Source organism: Octopus sinensis, linkage group LG4, assembly GCF_006345805.1.
Source record: "Octopus sinensis linkage group LG4, ASM634580v1, whole genome shotgun sequence".
Classification (NCBI taxonomy): Eukaryota; Metazoa; Mollusca; class Cephalopoda; order Octopoda; family Octopodidae; genus Octopus; species Octopus sinensis.
In genome coordinates this window covers 31,305,198-31,313,010 of record NC_043000.1, presented here as the reverse complement: position 1 = coordinate 31,313,010, position 7,813 = coordinate 31,305,198, and positions in this window count along the sequence as shown.

The window sequence follows — 7,813 nt, the reverse complement described above, 5'->3', positions numbered from 1 at the left end:
ACTTAAAATTTGTTTCTTTAAACAGCCAAATTTGTCATCTTGGGTTAAACAGAGGTGGATCTAGATAAGTCCATTTAATTCAATTCTAATTTCAGTGACCTAGTTTACTTTTAACACAGATATATATTTGCGATGCCCGATGCCTGTAAAAAAAAGAAAACAGACGGTTCCTTTCTGTAACCTTCCGTCATTCCAGAATAAAATCTTCACCACTGAAAATGCCTTCTTTAGTTTCAAATGTTTTATTATCTACTCTAATGTCTTTCTTGAAATACCAAAGGATATTTACAATGCGCAGGTAAACGTATAACGTGTGTGTGTGCGTGTGTTTGTGTGTGTAAATATGTTTATATATGTGTATGTATACATATACATGTACATATGTATAGGCGCAGGCTTGGCTGTGTGGTAAGACGCTTGCTTCCCAACCACATTGTTCTGGGTTCAGTCTCACTGGTTGGCACCTTGGGCAAGAGTATTCTACAGTAACCTAGATAGATAGATAGATAGATAGATAGGTAGGTGAATATATCTATGTGTTTGTCCCCTCCCATCACCAATTGACACCCGGTGTTGATGTGCTGGGTTCGACAAAAGAGACCGATAGAATAAGTACCAGGTTTTAAAAGTCTTGGGGTTTATTTGTTCGACTAAAACCCTCCAAGGTGGTACTCCAGCATGACCGCAGTCAAATGACTGAAACAAATAAAAGAGTAAGAGAATATGTGGATTAACTATGTAACCAATGGTTTCATGTAAAGTGGAATCTCTTAACAATTATCAAATGGCAGGCGTGATAATTGGAACCATTAGTAATCTTGTTAAACAGAATATATACTTATACACCAATGCGAGTGAGATTGGTTTCTAAGAAACCGTGGAATTGCTTCCAAAACTTTTTGTGATCGTTCATTATTCAACACCAGAATGAAGTGTTGGAACTCAACAAAAAATGAGGCGGAGGATTTTATTACCTACGCCGGAGTAGTCAACCGTATGTGCGAAAATTTCAAACTCCAGGATCTCACTCAGGATATGTTCAAATCACGTATTTTCGTGCAAGGATTTACAGCATCAGAAGATATAGAAATTCGAGCAAGAATTCTCTCGAAAATGAAACAAGCGAACCAGGATTTATCTCTATAGACCATCGCAGAAGACTGTCAAACTATGATAAATCTTAAACATAATGTGAAAAAAATACAAGATAAAGACTGCAAAACTTTAAATGTGTCGTCCCGAAAAGCACAATAAAAGTGTCAGGCTCCAATCTGTGTTATGTTTGTGGAGGCCTACACTATAAAAAGGATTGTCCGTTCTCATTGTAGAACAAGACTACGAGGCTCAAACACAAAAATTTCAAAGGTGTTTTCAATGGAGAGTGACTGTGATGGGAAAACATGAAAATTCGTGCACGTAAAAATAAATGATGCAAATACCAAATTACAGTTAAACGCGGGTAGTGACATCTTGTTTATAAATGCGGATACTTGGAAAAATAATTGGTAAAATAGCGAAAATAGCACGTGGTGTAACGGGCGATAAATTTTATTTCATGGACAAAATATGTATCGACGTCACATTTCGAGGAGAAACACGCGAAGCAAAATTATTCGTTGTGGATAATATAGTCAATTTGTTTGGCACAGATTGGTTAGGACTATTCAATTTATGGTACATCCCCATAAATCTTTACTGCAATAACATAAATGGTTGTCTCGTAAAAAACAAGTCTTCGGAAGATATGAAGAAAACATTTTTTTAAATGTTCCCGCAAGTGTTATCAGACGATTCAGTATTTAGAATGTAGAAAGACGGAAGCCTATTTCCAAGAAAGTGAAAACGCTGTACCTGTATTTAAAGCAAACAGAAAAATACCGTTCGAGACATTTGAAACCGTAAATGAAGAGTTGGACAGACTCGAAAAGAGTGGAGTCATCCCAAAAGTGGATTACTCGAAGTGGGCGGCACCCACGATATGTATTTAAAAATAATAATAAGAGTAGACTGTGTGCCGATTTCTCTACAGGATTGGACGACTTCATAAAAGCATACCACAACCCACTCCCGACTGCAGAGGACATTTTTTCAAAGTTAAATGGTGGAAAAAAATTTTTCTAAACTAGATCTGTCTGAAACCCGTATATAATACCCAATTGCGAGATTGCCATGCAATAACTAACACTTGGATATGAATAATTGGGTACACTATTACCAACAGTATATTGGATAGGTACTATCTCTCAGTGGTTTCGCAACCTCTAACTCATACAGAAATATATATATTTATATATATGCATATATATATATATATATATATATCTAATATACACAACCCACACACACACACACATATATATAATATATATATATATTTACTATATATATAATAGATATATACACACACACCATCATATATATATATATATATATATATATAGGATTGGGTGTAGGAAGAAAGTTATCCAAGCAAGCCGTAGCAAATATTAGTGGTTTATTGAAATGGAAGGTTGTAGATTTTTTTTTTTTCATCGAAGTACGATAAATTGAAAAAAATTCTTTTTATATTTCCCACTAGGCAACCAGGGTTGTGGGGTATGCGAATAAGAATACAAGAGTTGTGAAATGGAGTAGATAAGATGCGGACTACATGTGTTTCAGAGCGAGTGGAACCTCAGAAGTGGTAAATATCCAAGCGAGGTGTATACTGCAGGCTACTCTTTAGGCCGAGGGTATCTTGATTAAATGAAAGTTTACAGTGTCACAGGGAGGTACATGCTAACACATGGAAGATTCAATCAAAATCAAGATATCCTTGGCTTAAGATTGACCTGCAGTATACACTTCGCTTGGATATTTACCACTGGCGGGGTACCGCTCCGTATGAAACATATATAGCCCAGTTCTTTGGACCTATCATATCCTAACTATATATATATATATATATATATATATATGTGTGTGTGTGTGTGTGTGTGTATGTATATATATGTGTGTGTGTGTGTGTGTGTATGTATATATATGTGTGTTTGTGTAGGTATATATAGGGTCTGTGTGTGTGTGTGTATGTATATATATGTGTGTGTGTGTGTTATGTATATATATGTGGTGGGTGTGTGTGTATGTATATATATGGGTGGGTGTGCTGGTGTGTGTAATATATATGTGTGTGTGTGTGTGTATGTATTATATGTGGTGTGTGTGTTGTATATTATTGTGTGTGTGTCGTGTATGTATATAATATTGTGTGTGTGTGGTATGTATATTATATGATATGTGTGTGTATATATATATATATATAATAAAACAATTGCAGCGTGGAAGGTGTTTATAAGCCATTTAAGAAACACACCAAAACCGTTAGATTCACTTCAACATTTAAATTTTATTTGTCTAAATATTTTCGTGCTGTATATATATATATATATATATATATATATATATATATATATATATATGCTGGTTGGTGGGGGTTTCTCCAGCCACACTTTACATTTTATTGAGAGGTAAGAAGAGAAGGTAAAAGAAAGATTTAGCATAAGAGGTGGAGAAAGAGTGTCTTATAACTTTCTGAAAAATATACATTTTTAATAAAATCTTGCAGAGATAGATTTTTGATCGAGTAGATTGCAATTACGTTGGCATAATTTATAAAAATAGTAATATGTTTATTGTAAATGAGAAATCGTTTCGTTTAATTATATTTTAAGGTAATATAAATATGTTTCTTTTGAAACTTCATATTTATATTTCATCAAGAAAAGAAAAAAAGAACAAAAATATATATGAGAGTGGGAGAGTTACAAGTTAAGAATTTAAGCAGGGTCATTTCACAGATGGCTTTCAATAGGGCTATTTTAGCCGAGTCGGAGAGAGGAATAGAAAGTGGTGTTTGAATATGATAGAGTGGAATGAATTGGGGAGGAATTTGTGATCGATAGGAAGAAAGATATATGCTTGAAAAGAAAGTATAATAGCAAAATTGAAAGTCTAGAGGAGAAGAAGAAGAATGGTGGTAATGACTAAAATCCAAGAATTAAGGAATATGGCCGAAGCGATTTCTCGGTCGTCGGCAGTGGTATCGAGCACGAGTGCAGCCGGTCGGTCGGCGCACGAAATCGGGCAGAAACGTTAGCGCGCCGGGCGAAATGCTTAGCGGTATTTCGTCTGCGTTACGTTGTGAGTTCAAATACCGCCGAGGTCGACTTTGCCTTTCATCCTTTCGGGGTCGATAAATTAAGTACCAGTTACGCACTGGGGTCGATGTAATTGACTTAATACCTATGTCTGTCCTTGTTTGTTCCCTCTGTGTTTAGCCCCTTGTGGGTAATAAAGAAATAGGTATTTCGTCTGCGTTACGTGGTGAGTTCAAATACGCCGAGGTCGACTTTGCCTTTCACTCCTTTCGGGGTCGATAAATTAAGTACCAGTTATCACTGGGGTCGATGTAATTGAATAATACCTGTCTGTCCTTGTTTGTCCCCTCTATGTTTAGCCCCTTGTGGGTAATAAAGAAATAAGCATTTCGTCTGTCGTTACGCTGTGAGTTCAAATTCCGCTGAGGTCGACTTTACCTTTCATCCTTTCGGGGTCGATAAATTAAGTGCCAGTTACGCACTGGGATCGATAGAATCGACTTAATACCTATGTCTGTCCTTGTTTGTCCCATCTATGTTTAGCCCCTTGTGGCTAATAAAGAAATAGGTATTTCGTCTGCCGCTACGTTCTGAGTTCAAATTCCGCCGAGGTTGACTTTGCCTTTCATCCTCTCGGGGTCGATAAATAAAGTACTAGTTTCGCACTGGGTCGATGTAATTGACTTAATCCCTCTGCCTGTCCTTGTTTGGCCCCTCTATGTTTACCCCCTTGTGAGTAGTAAAGAAATATATATTGTTGAACACGCGCGTGTGTACTGTATGAACTCATAGAGTTGTATGTAGGCGTATGTACTTGTAAGTTTACAAAGGAGTGGAGCTGATGTGGAGGAAGGCGAATTAAAAGTATTTAGATTTTAATCATTACCACCATTCTTCTTCTCCTCAAGACTTTCACTTTTACTGATATACTTTCTCTTCAAGCATACATTTTTCTTCCAATCGACCACAAATACCTCCCCTCCGCCTTTCCTCCACACTATCCTATTGAAATACCACTCTCTATTCCTCTCTCTCTCTCTCTCTCTCTCTCTCTCTCTCTCTCTCTCTCTCTCTCTCTCTCTCTCTCTCTCTCTCTCTCTCTCTCTCTCTCTCTCCAGTCTCGAGAAATCGACTTATTCGTTTTCCACATGAAACGGAAAATAAGGCTGGAGAAGAAATGCCTGTCGCAAAGTGTGTTTTGTAAAAGATGGAAGTCTATAGCAAGTATGTTGCGAGTGAAAGAACCTGTTTAAACGAGAATGTAAAAAAGGAGAAAGCAAAGTCTTCAGTGTGAGTATGTGGTTTTGGGGGTCGACCTCGTCCTCCGCTTCATTTTTTGTTAATCACTCATTCTCATTTAATCGTATGTATTTTAATTGTTTGTTTATTCATACGTTTCGTTTCATTCGATACCCTGACCCCAACGTTTGTTTTGTCTGTTCTCGTATCGTCCCCTCTTTTTCTCAACCTTATGGTGAATAAAGAAATTCTCTCTCTCTGACTCGGCCGAAATAGCCCTATTGAAAACCATCTGTGAAATGACCCTGCTTAATTTTTTTACTTGTAACTCTCCCACTCTCTTATATATTTTTGTTCTTATTTTTGTTCTTATATTCCTAATTTTTGTTTCTTATATTCCTAATTTCTCTTTACACATTATATCCTCCACTCAAACTGTGCTCTCTACGCATTGTGATAAAATCTTCCGTGTCCTCCAAACGACAAATTAAGACTTCATCTAATCAAAATAAATTCGGCCTGAAGTGTAGCCAGTGCTAAACACCTTGCTTGGATATTTACTACTTCTGCGAGGATCGCGGTTTCGATTCCCAGACCGGGCGTTGTGAGTGTTTATTGAGCGAAAACACCTAAAGCTCCACGAGGCTCCGGCAGGGATGGTGGTGATCCCTGCTGTGCTCTTTCACCACAACTTTCTCTCACTCTTACTTCCTGTTTCTGTTGTACCTGTATTTCAAAGGGCCGGCCTTGTCACTCTCTGTGTCACGCTGAATATCCCCGAGAACTACGTTAAGGGTACACGTGTCTGTGGAGTGCTCAGCCACTTACACGTTAATTTCACGAGCAGGCTGTTCCGTTGATCGGATCAACCGGAACCCTCGTCGTCGTAACCGACGGAGTGCTTCCATCCCCACTACTTCTGCGGTTCCGCTCGCTATGAAACATATGTAGCCCAGATTTTATCTATTCCATTTCTTAACTATTGGATGTATATATATTATATATATATATATATATATATATATATATACTACTAGCGAACAGTGGTCTCGGTGCGCGCATCCGTGCTAGCTAGTCGTAAGTAGTCGATCCTACAACGACTTTTTAACCCTAACCCTAACCTTAGTTTGTTTATAAAAATTATTTATTTACTTAGTTTTCAAAATGATTTACTTTGCGTTTTATTTACTTTGTTCGAAAAATATTATTTAATTTTCTTTGATATGCATTCAACCTTGAAATACAAACATACGCGCAAGTCATTGTAGGATCGACTACTTACGACTAGCAAGCGCGGATGCGCGAGTGCGCGCACCGGGACCACTGTTCGCTAGTAGTACCTATATATATATATATATATACAGACATACATACATGCATGCATGTATGCATACATACATACATACATACATACATACATACAAATATATACAGGAGTGGCTGTGTGGTAAGAAGCTTGCTTTTCAACCACATGGTTACGGGTTCAGTCGCACTGCGTGGCACCTTTGGCAAGTGTCTTCTACTATAGCCTTCGGCCGACCGAAGCCTTGGGAGTGGATTTGGTAGACTGAAACTGAATAAAGCCCATCATATATATATATATATATATATATAAATATAATTTTATCTTTATACAAGAACAATATAGTTTATATACAATCATCCATATTACCCCCACGATAATTTCCTCTGTATTAACATCATAGGTTTTATTAGCATCTTACTCCTTTAACTGGTAATTAATATATTGATTTGGGGTCTTCTCCTACCCAACCTTCTTAATGGACAATTACTTATACAAATCCTAAAATCCTGAGAATATTGATGATCATACCCAACAATAAACTGTCAACTCACTCTGTCTATCCATTCTAAACAGACACTGTCCTCTAGCCTTAGATTTGGTAGTTGATAAAAAAGACTAATAAATTAAAAATGAACCACAATCCTTTATAAGCTATGACTCTAACAAACTTCATGCACTTCTTAGAAGTGTAATATATTCTAAGCTACATAAGTAGCAACATGGACACTTTTCTTCTTCTTGCTCTATTAGAGAATTTTAGTCAAATTATATTAATGTATCCAACTGATAAAAAATAGGTAGCTCGCTTACCAACCACATGGCTCCGGGTTCAGTCCCACTATGTGGCACCTTGGGCAAGTGTCTTCTACTATAGCCTCGGGCCAACCAAAGCCTTGTGAGTGGATTGGTAGATAGAAACTGAAAGAAGCCCGTCGTGGATATACATATATATATATATTATATTATATATATATATGTGTGTATGTGTGTGGTGTGTGTGTGTGTGTGTGGTGTGTGTGTTGTGTGTGTGTGTGTGGGTGTGTGTGTGGTTTGTGTTTCTGTCGCCCCAACACCGCTTGACAACCGATGCTGATGTGTTTACGTCCCGTAAATTTAGCGGTTCGGCAAAAGA